This window comes from Diabrotica virgifera, chromosome 1, assembly GCF_917563875.1.
Source record: "Diabrotica virgifera virgifera chromosome 1, PGI_DIABVI_V3a".
Lineage (NCBI taxonomy): Eukaryota > Metazoa > Arthropoda > Insecta > Coleoptera > Chrysomelidae > Diabrotica > Diabrotica virgifera.
Window position 1 is genome coordinate 28,125,874 of NC_065443.1, and position 15,465 is coordinate 28,141,338.

Below are 15,465 nucleotides of genomic sequence, written 5' to 3' on the forward strand. Positions count from 1 at the left end.
ATATTTCGGGAACTACCTAGAGACTTTTACCAAACGTCATTTTACAGAGGAAATATTAAAGTTTTTTTTTCTTTGAAGCAATGCCTATACCTATATTCCCTTGAAAAAAAGTTATGGGACAAAAAAACAAAAATGCTTTCTTTCGTGTTTTTTTTTGCTTTTTCTTTTTAATATATTTTTGTAAAAAAAAATATTTTTGACTTTAAAAGGTGATACTTCGATAGTAAATTTCATCTGGAACAAATTTTCTGTAGACGTGTTTGTACCCAAAGGACATAGAACTCACCCTAATGTACCCTAAGCCTAGGGACTAATTCGTCCCTTTCTCAAAAACGCACCCCTTAAAATGGTAGCACTCCACGTTTTTTTTATATATAAAGGTCCATTGACCATATGAAACAATAAAGCCCCGTTAACGTTGTAGTTCCTTTCTAAAGTACCTACATAATCAATAGCCTATAAGATGGCCTATTTAGTTCTTGGATTTATTTTAAAGGCCAAATGCCTCTGACTTCTTTTGATATGATAGGTATCTTTAAAAGTTATTTATAGGTAATTTGTTTATTTTGATTACCTACAATTTTTTTAAAGTTTTGAGATGTTTTTGATGTTATTTGTTTAAACTTATACAATTAGTTTTTAATTGACAGTTAAAAACAAGAAACTTTTTATTTAATGTAAATACTCAGTAATTTCAAAGTCACACAAAAAGGAATGATGCTCCTTAGGAAACGCTACTGTGTACATCAATAAAATCGGGAGTACGCTCATAAAAAGAAAAAATTAGAAATAAAATCTTTAATTTATTCCAGACGAAATTGTAGGTACATAAAAATTTACTGTCACCCATAAAAAATATGAAGATGTAACCCACATACAAAAACAGCAATGAAATTATTTTTTATTTATTGTAAGTACCCTTTTGTTGTGTAGGATACCGAAAAAATTAAATTATTTTAACATCGCACAATATAAAATTTCACAAATTCAATAAAAAAATATTGGTATCATTCCCTCTTATTAGAAAAATAAAGAATAAAATTAAAAATAATATAAAAATTAGTGCAATCACTAAAGATTTTACTTCCGATTTCGTTGACTTCCATCGATTTTCAGAAAATTTGTGAGTACTTGTAGTTAGAGGATACTTCAAGAAAAAAATTGACATGGTGGGATCTTGCGCTATTACCCTGGGGGTGGTTGCCACCCCCTTTGTGAAGTGAAAATTATTTTTTAAAAATAACCCCAATAATCGATATAGGGAAAAATTCTCAGCAACATTTGTCTTAACAAGTTATTAAAATAAATCAATAGTTTTTTAAATTATTAAAGATCAAATATTTTAATTTTTCGTGAAAAAATGCATGTTTTAACCCTTATCCGGGCAAGGTGGGTCCAACGGGCCGAGACGCCAATTCTTTTATCATAAACTGATAAAAAAAAATTATTGAATTTTATGCATCACTGAATTTGTTTAGAAGTATGTTTCCTTCAACATAGTCATGAGCTATTCAAAATATTCATTAACAATTTTGAAATTATTGCGTCGAAAGAATTTTGTCACGTAAAGGGGCAACACGGGCCCGTCGGACCCTATTTGTATTTATACCTAAAGTCTAAATCTTTGTCTAACCTAAAGTCTAAACGTCTCTTTGATGTGAACATCAAAGAGATGCTTACAATATCTCTTATATTTATTTTAAATGAATTTTAAGAACTGATAATCATTGTTGGAATACAATAATATTGTTAGGTAGGTACCTATACATATTTTGAAACAAATAATGCATCTGTTATCAGTCGATTGATATTGATGTTAGTGTCAACAACTAAGCTCATAAAATTATATTGAATTACAGTGAAAGTAGATAGTGCGAATAAAATGTCCCAAAAACCATTATAAGCTGCAGAATTGCAAGATATTGCTAAATAATTTATGGGATTCTGATGACGAAGAATCTCCTGAAGTAGGTGGCATTGAAAGTGACTCTGAAATTGAAGATCATCTTTCGGAAGCAAGTGAAGAGGATGATCAGCAATTAGTATTAAGTGATAATGAAGAAGAATGTGTAGCTACAATTTTCCAGATTTCAGTGTGTGTAATTTTTAAAATGGAATTGGGCAGGTCACATAGCGCGACTTAAAGACTCAAGATAGACCAGAAAACTAATTGACTGGCGCCCAAGAGAAGACAAACTCAGCAGAGGACGACCACCAACACGCTGGATGGACGATATTAACCGAATATCCAAGAAATGGCAACAAGAAGCACATAACCGTGAAGAGTGGCGAAGAATGGGAGAGACCTATGTCCAGCAGTGGATAAAAGAGGTCGCATGATGATGATGAATTTTTGAAACTAAGGATGGAATTAACTCGAAGAGTCAACCACAACTGGCAGGACGTATGCGATGCTGCGACATAAAAAGCAAAGGGCACAAAGTAATGTTAGCCCCTGGTCATAGTGTAGATGATCCTGTTGATTCCTTTTGTTTGTCTGTGGTCGAAAAAATTGTGAACACAATAGCAAAGTGTACAAATAAAGAAGCCGAAAAAATTCTGGGCATAGAGAACTGGAAATATTGCGATTTTAGAGAGCTATATGCCTTTATTGGACTAGGTACTACTAACTTCAGGTATATCGCACTCTCGAGGTAGACCGCATACTATAGTAGCACCTTTTTTTTAAACTAGACAATTTACATTTAACTTTAATAAAAAATCAAAAAAGAATATTAGAAATATTCTGTAAATATGAATAGTATATTCAAGAACAGTGGTTGGCCTAACGGATCCGAGTTGCCCGGTTACGTAAGTAAAATGTGTTACCCGGATAAGGGTTAAAGCAGTTTTTCACAGACAACTCAAAGTTATAATATTTTAGGCAAGTTATGATAAAAATAAGAGAGATCATCCTTTCGAGTTTTTTAGGAAAAAGTGAAAAATAAAACGTACGACATTTCCACAAAAATTAAAAGTTATAGTAATCCGTATAAGACTTTCTTTACTTTAGCATAAGTAATGACCTCAAACATTTTGACCGGTTTATTTTTATACATATATTTTTATACATACTTCGAAATGAATCTAGATATGCCCTCCTACAAGCTATCCTGTAAGGAAAAGTATTTGGAAAGCAAGATCCAGGAAGAAGAAGAACATCCTCGTTAACCTTTGGATGACCAAGGGGGTTAAATTTGGACCCCAGCGTATGTTTTTCTTTAATAAATTCAAAAGTATTTTCAATTTTTAACTCATTATTTTTTTATTTGATTTTAATATCATTCTAGATATCATTCATCATTCTAGATATCATCACAGATTCTCATATTTTGAAATAAAAAAAATTCCGTATATTTTACGAATAAAAAATATATTCTGAAGTTGATGTTTAGTAAAATACCGTCTATTATGTGGAATTCCAAGTAGTTTTACACTGCGCGTTATCAAAATCTATTTTTAGACTGTGGGGCCTGTTATGTACGAATCATGACATTCCTGTCTGCTACAGTTAGTGATTAATATTATTTCCTGGCGTATATTATTATAGTTTCTTAGTATTTTGTGTACAGTTGAGTCCGCGAGTCTTTACCCGTGAGTCATCATTTAAAGCATACGAAATAAGTCGGAAATCTATTTCATGCAACAACAACTGACAGAAAGTGGCTACTGTTCCGATTACGGGTTTTATTAAAAAATTTGACGTTATCAAATATGTAGAATGTCAAATGTAAGTTTTTGCTTCAAAATTTTTGTGCAGAATTACAGCTACGTTTGAAGTAGCTTAATAAATTCTTTTATTATTATTGATTAATAAATAAATAAACAATTTATAAAAAAATTCAATAACATATTTTATTTTTGTTATTTTATTCACTTTGACGGAAATCTAAACACAATCATTTCTTTACTGTGTGAATGACGTTATCTTTGTATGTTTTGAATATTAATTGCCAAAATATAATTATTTACCTTAAAATTTCAAAGCCCAATATAAAATTAGTTGTGAAAACAACTGTTTGTGTAATATAAAGAAACTTCAAAACGCAAAAATTCGACAAAAACCGCAAAAAATTCAACTGATTGACAGCCACAAAAGTAAACAAAGTAGAAACGTCAAACAAATTGTGCTTAAAATATGAAAACATACCGAATCGTCTTTTTTTGTACCTATCTCTTTTCAATGCACTGAGTCTAGATGGTTCATAAAAATAACATGTGTTTTTACTTAATAACAAACGGCAGCTGGTTTGTCATGAGTTTCATGCGTGGAAGAGAATGATGCTAGATAAAAAGTATGTGTTTTATCTCGCCAGGTATTAATGACGTACGGGTAAAGACTCGCGGACTCAACCATATAAGATTTGGCCCGCAAATATCTTATTAAGGCTGTTACAGGAAATTGTTACTGCTAGCGATTTTTATAGATGATATAGAAGAAGAAATAGTATCAGAAAACGAGGATATATTGTTAGATAAAGATTTAAATGCTGAAAACATTCATTCCTTGTTATTTTTAACATGGGGCCATTTTTTACCCCCGTTGGTCATCCGTGTAACAAAAAAAGCTTGCTCATCGGAAGGTTAAAGCGCCTCAGAACCTGATTCAACCCAACGTTTGTGCAGCTTCTCCGCACTGCCCAAGAGGGGATTTTTGAAGTTACTCGAGAGCGTCAGAAAATCAGATGGGGAGGAACCTTGTACCCTGTAAATGTACCCCTTCTATATATTGGATCTTAATACAGGAGAGTTCGAGAAAATTCGAAATCGTTTGATTAAGATAAGATAAGTTAAATACATGCAGAACAGTGTATATTTAAAAAACCACAAGAACAATTTTCACAAGAAAGAAACTAATATTTCGAGAAATAGATAGAAAAATTTAAAAATAAACGTTTAATATTTTAAAAATATATCCAATTATACTAAACACGCCCCTGCAGAGAGGGGGGGGGGTAAATTTAAAATTTTAAATAGGAACCCCGCGAAATTTGGCGAAATAAACATCAGATCGAAAGACTGCAAAATACACTTTTTTGAAAAATCTATCGAATGATACCAAACACTACCCCCTCGGAGGTTTGGTGTGGGGTGGATTCCTTCAAAATCTTAGATAGTAGCCACCATTTTTTATTGCAGATTTGGATTCCTTACGTAAAAATAAGTAACTTTTATTGGAGATATTTTTTCGAATTATGGATAGATGGCGCTATAATCGGAAAAAACAACTACTGAAAATGGAAAATTAAATTAAAAAATGGAAAGTCCCCAGTTAAACGGAAAACTTTGCGTAACTTTTTTTGATTTTAAGACCTAATCTATACAACCCAATGGGCCCCCATAACGCTCGAGTAGGTAACTGCAAATTTAGAATACTTTCCTCCCCTACTATTTAAGGTAACGAATAGATTCAAAAATCATTTTAGTATTAGAATTCTTAATTTACCCATTTTTAACCCTGCTGTCCTGTTCGGGTCTATTTGACCCAAAAAATAATTTATTTCTTATTTTACAAATTATTACGCACAGTAACGATTTGGTGTTTCGGGACTTTATTCACTAATATGAGGTCTTTCTATTGCATATGAGATAAACAATCAACTTCCTGATTTTTTTGATAAAAATTAAATTGTTACCTAGGGTACGTTCGGGTCAATATGACGCGCATATTTAAACCGTTAAAAATTACCTATGTATGTGTGTTTAGTTGGCAGTATTCTATATTGGCAGTACCTGTGTGTCTGTCAGCCGGATACGTCTCTAAATAAAAACAGGTTTCTGCAAGCTAGAACTTGTAAAATAAACTGTAGTATAGCTGGACGATGTTGCAAACCAAATTATAAATATGACCAATATGGACGGACAGCATGTCTTTGGAACCAACTGGAAAGACATGAATAAAGTTGGTTTCCAAGAATACCTTGGTCGTTTAGTTTCAGCTCGAGTTTATAAGTCCCATGGCGAATCCACTAAAAGTTTGTGGAATGAAGAAACGGGTCGTAATATATTTCAATCAACAATGTCGCTTGATATATTTACAAAAAGTTAGCAAGTAATACGTTTTGATAACAAAACTACTAGACAGGATAGGAGACGTTTTGGTAAACTTGCTGCAATACGTGAAATTTAGGAAACATAGGTTGAAAATGTACCAAAATTTTTTAACCCTGATAAAAATGTTACAGTCGATAAGCAACTAGTTGCCTTTAGATGCCGCTCTCCCTTCAAATGGTACATTCCAAGCAAACCAGCGAAATATGGCACACAAGTTTGGTTTTTAGGTTTTTATGTAATTATTGACAGCAAAACTTCTTATGCTCTAAAATTGCAGATCTATACAGTAATGCGTGTGATGTGTGACTTGAGTAGTGACTTGGAAGGCCACAATATTACGTGTAATAAATTTTTACATCGTAAAATTTAGGACAATTTATTCTAAAACAAAGTAGATACAATGCCGGGGACTCTCAGTAAAATAAACCGGAGCTTTCAGCAAAAATCGCGAATAAATAAGTTCATAGCTCGTCTTTTTTGTTTCACGCAAGATACCACTGTTGTTGACAATATTCCTAAAAATAATAAAAATGTTGTTCTTATGAGTACTTTGCATCATAAATCGATGCATCATGCATCACTTTCATCAAATGAAAAAGCCCCAAATTATTTTAGATTACAATTCCAATAAGGGAGCAGTTGATATTCTAGATTAGCTTGTTGGCACGTATACATGTGAGAAGAGATAAATCACTGGCCAATGATTGTTTTTTTATAATCTGCTGTACATTTCTGCCTACAACGCGTTCGTGATATGGGCATCAGTAAATATCCAATGGGATACCAATAAACTGACAAAGGCGAATTTTTCTTGAGGAATTGGGAAAAAACTAATTAAACCAGTCATCATTTCCAGAAAAAATATACCAATAACTAAATGGTTTCACGAATTGGTAAAAAGGACACGAACAGAAACAAGTAGACAAGATGGAAATGCTAGTGAACCGTCTATGGACAATCTAACTCCGCCTGTTAAACGAGCACGCTGTAAACTTGCCCTAAAAACGATATCAAGACTAATTATTATGTTGTATATATCATAAACATATAATTTGTAAAATCCATTCTTTTTATTACTGTCCCAGTCGTAAACTGAATTTAATTTTTGTAGATATTTGTTACTAGGATTTTGGAAGAAAAAGATACCTTTTATTTTTGTTAATAAGGTTTAAGTTATATTAACAACATAATTTTTGTTTAATTAACCATAATTTCTTGTTAATAAAGTTTTGTTTACCACCATTAGCTTATTTTATTTCGATTAAGGAGCGTAAAGCATAGTTGGGTCATATTGACCCGAACAGTACATTTGTGTAGTTGACTCGAACGGGACAGCAGGGTTAATACAATCATTGTAAGAATATTATTATTTCTGTTCTTGATCTTAAAAGATTAATTATATTTATTATTTGAAACTTGAACTTATATTTTTGTTTCCTTACATCCTTAGCTTACTAGTTTCCGATAAACTCGCATAAAGTTTATTTTTAAAATAATCTATCTCATGTATACTTTAGAATGCACTATCGCTAAAATCCATTGCCTTCATTCAAAAAACATTTATTCAGACTTTACTGCGCTTTTGTTTGCCTCCTTTTTATGCCTCGGGACATCACCGCTGTTGTCTGCATTATATCCAGTACAAAGTATTCATCGAAGAGAATACTTCGATAACAATAGTTAGGAATAAACAATAATACCGTATTCTCCGAGCATAAACCTGAATCAGTTTTATAATTATTACTGTTCGTTTATAACGTCGTTAGTTAAATAATTTGAATATAAGAGTCAATACTACTATTTTCACGGTTCTGAAACTGTTAAGTGTGAATTACACTATGCGGCAAAATAAACAGTACTGAAATGAATAATGAAATGTTTATGATTATTTATATATCTATAATACACAATACATGATATTTAGCCTTGCAAACATCATTCATGACGACGCACGTTCCCGATAAAAGATATGTTAAAGATGCCCTCTGGCCAGTGGCGGATCTACCGGAAGGGAAAATGAGGAAATGTCCAACCTAACAAGGTCTAAATTTTAATAAACAAAATGTTCAAACATAAAAAGATATTAGCTCACATGAAACCGAAACCATAGAAAGACAAATTCAACCCAATAAACACGCTAGTTAGTAAAATTAAGGGAATTTAATGTCTATAAGTTATTACTTATGTCTTTTATGTAATCTGAGTTTATCTTTTTTATGTCTTTTGTTTGCTTTTTCATTGGATTTCCCCCTAAAGCAAATTTCCCCTCCCAAGGCAAATTTCTAGATTCGCCACTGCTTCTGGCACGAAAAAATCTTTAATTTTAGTCCTCAAATCCGAAATGGCAGACGGTGATCCCTTCAGCATTCCCCATATGTATAACAGTCCGTTAACTTTAATTATCTTTATAGTTATTTTATTTAAATTTTAATAACGGTTTGTCATTAAATTATACTTAAAAATAATAAGATCTAACTAAAATAAATCTTTGACTGACGTCATACTTAACTATTAGTTGGCACAAGTACTTCAGTTGGTATTAGACACCATTCGCTGTCATGTGAGTTTCGTTCTGTGAGGCTCCTCGTCTAACGACGGGAAATAATTGACACTTCGCTTGGTACGCTAGAACGGAAAAGTGGCGGATGACTGATTGAAAAGGACGGAAATTTTAATACAAGAGTTTCAAGCTTTTATAAGTGATATTTAGTGGCAAATTATTGGTGGTGCTTTGGAGAAGCTAGGAGACTAAGTTTTGGGAGATCCCGGAGGAATTGGAAGTCATGTCATCCGCCACTTGGGGGAAATCTTAAACTGTAACCAGTCCGTCAGCTCCCCTCACAACTGGGAGCAACCGTTCTACGCCAAGCCAGGTCATTTGGAGACCAGCCTGGAGAACCTCCCACATACCTAATTTGTATCCTGCCCTCTGCACCCCAGAAGGGCATCGGTATATTAATTGGTACAAGCTAGCACCATCCCTGTGCTAATTCGCCTACCAGGGATTTTGGAATCCGTAGCAAGGACACTCTCGGGGACCATTTAGGGTTTGTTTTGGGACACTTAGTATCTGCTAGTGATTGTCACTTCCACTATTACACCACATTCATTTTTTGTATAAGACTCGGGACATTTATTTTGATGATTAAGTTTTATAGTTTATCGCACATATTTTGTTTCAATATTTAAGTTGCATATTGTTTTTATATATCTATAATAGTTGATAGTGTTCCCCAAACCAGTAAACTCTCTGGTCAAAGAGGTTTGAGCTCAGATCATCTTTTCCCCATATGAGATTCTCTTTACCTTTATATATTACCTGAAATTTACTTGTACCATTTATTTACTTAATTAACTTTATATTTTTAGTACTAACCTTGCTTGTCTCCACTTATCAATTTAAATTTATATACTTTGTCCTCTTAATTTGCTTAATTTATTAACTTATTCATATAACTTTAATCTTTCTTTAGTCAATCATAATTATTTAACTTATTTGCTTAACTTTACTTAAATTCATTTAATCAATTTCTAATTATATCTTTGGACGCTATTCCCTTTGAATAGCTATCCATTTTACTTGTTATATTTTTTAGTGACTACGTGTCGAAGCAACTGATTTTTATATATCAAGTAGACCGTAGGTTCACCTTAATGAGGCTAGTGCCTATTTAACTCTTTGAGAGTTACGGAAATTATTCATTGTGAATAATCCTCCCTTAATTATATTCTGGTTCATTAGTTCTATAGGGTTTAACGTTGCTGTACGTATTGCAATCGTACAATTATTTGGTGAAGGTTGTTATTTAACCTAGTATATGTAAGTTGGGGGTATGCTCCATATAAGAGCTACTCCATTACTAATGTAACTATAGATTATATTTATATTACTATAGGTAATTATTTCCCATTGTCATTTTAGAGTTACATAGTTTGTATTTTTCTAACTCAGAGGTTGTCAAAAATCCAAGTAGTTATATTTAATAAATATTTATTTGTTTTGTATATCAATTATTTTTTTTCCCATTTTTGAATTTAATATATTTACTATTTAACAGCAGTGTAAGATACCTGGAAGTTTGGTCCATTCCAACTTCTGGCGCCCATAATTCAGTCTATTTTATTTATCTTTTATATTCTTCTATTTTTATTATATTATTATATTTATCTAATTTATTTTCTGAACATATATTTTTATCTTAAAAGATTTCCCTTTTTCTAGTCATCATCTCTCTTTAGGTTGAGCTACTGTTCTTCGACAGGCATGCAAACGAGCCGTATCCATCCTTGAGTGTCAAGTTGCTCTCTTGCATCTATAGCTAGCCAACTCTATTCAGTTTGCCTCTGTCTTTCCATACTTCCATTATCAGTTCATCACCCTCCTTCATTCATTTCATCTTATCATTTTAGTTCAACAAATACTACTGCAAAGAAGTATTTTTGTTACATCGGCAGCCCAACGTGGAGCCAACCTTTTAGAGGTTCTAAGACAGTAGTTCTTTTAGTTCATTTTTTTTCTTTTATTTATATTATTCCCTTCTGATATCTTTTTATACATTCTGTTCTGATTTATTTTGTCTTTAACTATTTACTAATACTAAACAGGTACACTGTCACTGCTGTATCTATTAATTAGTTGAGATTTTGAAACCTCGTTTATAGTTTTGTCATACAGCTTACATTCTGGGTTGAATTTGAAACGAAGTATAAGTAACTAGCATATATTAGATTATATTATTTTACTCTTTCAGCCAGTGTTGTATTTGTACGTACAGTAATCGTTAATACTTACATATTTTTTTTTCTAGTACAAGTATAATAATTAATTTTTTTTTCCAATATTTAGGTACTATATTTACTTGATTATACCTTATTTACTTTATTTATTTGATACATATATTTTGCTGGCCATTTTTGATTTTGTTGGTGTGTTGCTAATATTTTCTCCGTACTTATATATTTTGCGTACAAACTTAAGTATATTTCATATTTCTGACCTTTGGATTGCTTGTCAATAATTTTTGCTTTCATCATGTGTGCTTTTAAAGTTGAACATCTTCTGGTGGATGAATTGGACTATGAGTTGAAAATTAGGGACGTAGTACCAGAGGAGTCGGCAACTGTCGATAGGAAACGCAATCTTCTGCGGGGTGCTTTGAAGCAAGAAGAAGGCAATAGGAGTTTCACCCAACTTTCGGCTGTACATATCCCTTTTGAGGACCAACGGAAAGGAATATCCGAAACGTTGGATAGCTTGTCGAAGAAAATAGAGAAGTTTAGGGGAACTGTACAGGACAATGAATATGTTAGGTTAATATCTCGTCTAGCTCATATTTCTGGCCGAGTACACTTGTTACAGTGTACTACAGAAGAGCAGGAACCTTTTAAAAAGTCTGTTTCTCTTAAAATCCTTACCTTGGAGGGTGAGCTTGATTCTAAGGTTAACCCCATAGCCACATCTACTCCTAATGCTCCAGTCAGTGTCGTTCCTAGTTTCACATACTCCAAACCTGTGCAAGTACACAAATGGGGTGTTTCATTTTCCGGTGAAAAACAGCACAATGATGTGATTACATTTTTAGAAAAGGTCGAATGTCTTCGAGTATCTAGAGGTGTCTCTGAAGAAAATTTGTTTGCTGCTTCAGCTGAATTGTTTACCGGTCCTGCTTTTACCTGGTTCATGAATAATAGAGGTAATTTATCTTGTTGGTCTGATCTGGTTCGCAAGTTGAAGTCAGATTTTCTTCCTTACTCATACCAGGATGATCTCTTGGATGAAATCAAAAACCGTAAGCAGAAACCAGGAGAGTCTGTCACTATGTTCATTAATACTATATTAGGCATGTGTAGCCGTTTAGATACTCCGTTATCTGATTTGTCCAAAATAAAAATCATCTTAAAATGTTTACTGCCCTTTTATCATCAGCAGTTAGCTCTTATGGACATCCAGAGTATTGATGACCTCACTGTAAAGTGCAAACGTTTGGAGGAAACGTTATCCTGGTCTTCTCAGCCTCCATCCACATCTCGACCCTCTTCTAATTCTTCTTCTCAGCCAACTTCCTTTAGACAACGTTCTTGGCAAAATAAGGGCCCTGAACGTAATGTTTCTGTTTTTAGTTCCGTTGTTTGCTGGAATTGTCATCAGTCTAATCATAAGTTCAATAATTGTGGTATCCCACAAACTCGTATTTTCTGCCACGGTTGTGGTAGGGAAAATACCCTCAAAAGAAATTGTGTCAAGTGTTCGGGAAACGAAATGTCGGAGGTCCGTCCCCTGAGCGTTTCTCCGTCCAACACCCAATCAGGGAATCAAACCCCATCAGAAAACGAGACAGCTGGCCCAAGCACACCAAGCAACTCAAACCCATCTTCCAATCGGAAAGGGAAGAAGGCATCGTTCAGGAAACAAGCACACACCACAAATCAAAATCAGTCCAGAAATTAAGTTTTAGTCATGATACGTTGAACGCACATGATTCACAGGGTTGCAAAGCCACAAATTCTTTAATTGGTAGTGTTAAGTATAATAATAATTTTGATGGTGAAGTAGTTCCATATACTGGTTGTATCCAACCAAATATTTTAGATTTAGATATTAACTCTTTATTAGTTAGGAAACAAAATGATAATAGGCCATATCTACCTATTCAAATTTTAGGACAATCGTGTTTAGCTTTATTAGATAGTGGCTCTAATATTTCATTGATAGGAGCACATTCATTAAATTTATTGAAAAATGCTAATATTCCCATTATGCCCATTTCATCTTTGCAAGTATCTACTGCAGATGGTACAGTCCAATCTATTACAGGCAAACTCCAAATTGAAATCACAGTGGCAAATTTATGTAGGAAAATTACATTTTATGTTATTCCTTCTGTACAGAATTCTATAATTTTAGGTATGGACTTCTTCAATGCTTTTAATAGCACCTTAAGTTGTTCTGATTTTTCTTTTTCCATATCTGAATTTAATCTGTCTACCCTTAGTGCTATTCATGATTTTTCCAGTTTATCTAGTTCTGAACAAAGGCAATTGGAGAATATGATCTCTCAGTTTACTACTATTTCTTCAAATGACAAACTAGGTCGTACTTCATTAATATCTCACACTATTGAGGTGGGAAATCCTACTCCTTTCAGATTATATCAGTATCCCATACCTCAAGCCTGGCAGGCAGATTTAGAAAAAGAAGTAGATTCGATGCTTGCTTTAAATATCATAGAACATTCAACGTCGTCCTATTGTTCCCCACTCTGGTTAACAAAGAAGAAGGATGGATCCTTCAGGATCTGCTTTGATGGTCGAAAACTAAACAGTATCACCACTAACAGGGATGCTTATCCAATTCCCCGAATCGACGTGATTTTGAGCAAACTTCAGAATGCCAAATACATCTCTTCGATTGATTTGTCTAAGGCCTTTTTACAGATCCCACTGAGTGAAGAGAGCAGGAAATATACTGCTTTTGCTGTCAGTGGTAAAGGATTATTCCAGTTTGTCACCATGCCTTTCGGTCTTGTTTCTGCTCCTCAGACAATGTGTCATCTGATGGATTTAGTCATTGGTCCACAGTTAGAGCCCTATGTTTTCTATTATTTGGACGATATTTTAGTAGTCACTCCTGATTTTTCCCTTCATATGGAAATTTTAGATAAATTGTTTTTACGTCTTAAGGAAGCTAATCTAACAATTAATCTGGATAAGTGTCAGTTTTGTCGCCCTAGTCTTAAGTTTTTGGGTTATGTTGTTGATAATCAGGGTCTAAGGACTGATCCTGAGAAAATAGTTGCTATTAAGAATTTTCCTATACCTAAGACCACCACCCAAGTCCGTAGGATATTGGGAATGTGTGGATATTATCGCCGGTTTGTACCTTCATACTCTACCTTGTTGTCACCTCTTACGGATCTTTTGAAGAACAGGAAAAAGGGGCAGACCATTACCTGGACTCCTGAGGCTGATGAAGCTTTTAGGCGCGTTAAAGAGGCTTTAACTAGCGCACCAGTCATGATGTCACCTAATTTTAATGAGCATTTTTATTTGATGACTGATTGCTCTAATACTGCTTCTGGTGGCGTATTGTTCCAGTTGAAAGATGGCTCGGAACATCCCATAGCTTACACGAGTAAGAAATTGAATAAGGCCCAGAAAAACTATTCCACCACTGAGAAAGAACTCTTAGCTATCATACATGGGTTGGAAGCATTTCGTTATTATTTAGAGGGCCGTAATTTCACCATAATTACGGACCACAGTTCCTTGGTATGGCTTCATAGTATGAAAAACCCATCTCAGAGACTTTCCCGATGGATATGCAAACTGGCTGCCTATTCATATAAGATTGTTCATCGAAAGGCCAACGGTGTAGTGGTTGCTGATGCTCTTTCCCGTGTCCATGATCTTAATGTCTTAGATTTGTCCACCTTAACTCCTGACGAGTGGTATCAGAATATGATTGATAGGGTTACTCAAGACCCACAAAATTATCCTGATTTTAAGGTAGAGAACAATATACTGTACAAACATATCCTAAGTCCTATAGAGGCCTTATCCAATATGTCAGATTGGAAAATAGTTGTACCTACGCCAAATAGGGAGAACATATTACGTATGTTTCATGATGAAGTTACTGCTGGACATTTTGGTTTTTATAAAACTTATCATCGTATCGCCGAATTATATTATTGGCCTGGCATGCGCCAATCTATAAAAAGGTATATCTCTAAATGTATAGTTTGTGCCACTTGTAAACCCAGTAATTTACCACAAGCTGGACTCATGGGTTCCTTTAGGAACATTAATTTTCCTTGGCAGATGATCTCATTGGATCTCATTGGACCTTATCCTCGTAGCTATAAGGGTAATACTTATTGCTTGGTAGTTGTGGATTATTTCACCAAATTTCCTGTAGTTTGTCCTCTTCGTCAGGCCACAACTCCAGCCATTCTGAAATATTTAGAGGAACAAGTCTTTTTGTTGTTTGGTGTTCCCCAAATTGTGTCATGTGACAATGGTCCTCAGTTTGTGTCGAAGGCTTTTAAAGATCTTTTAGCTAAATATAAGGTCCAGAAGACCTTTTATAATGCTGCCTACCATCCTCAAGCCAATCATACTGAGAGAGTGAATCGCAGTATCGTCACCGCCCTAAGGTCCTATACATTCCCAGATCACAGAGCTTGGGATCAATATATCCATTCCATAGCTCAAGCCATAAGGACCTCTGTCCATGAGGTTACCCAATGTTCTCCTGCATATCTCAATTTTGGTAGAAATGTTGCTTTATCTGGTGACTATTTTGGTACAATTTCCGACACTTCCACAAATCTCCCTCAGATATCCGATAACCTTCATCGCTTAGAAGATCTCCAGACTCTACCTCAAATTTTTTCTGACATTCGGAAGAAG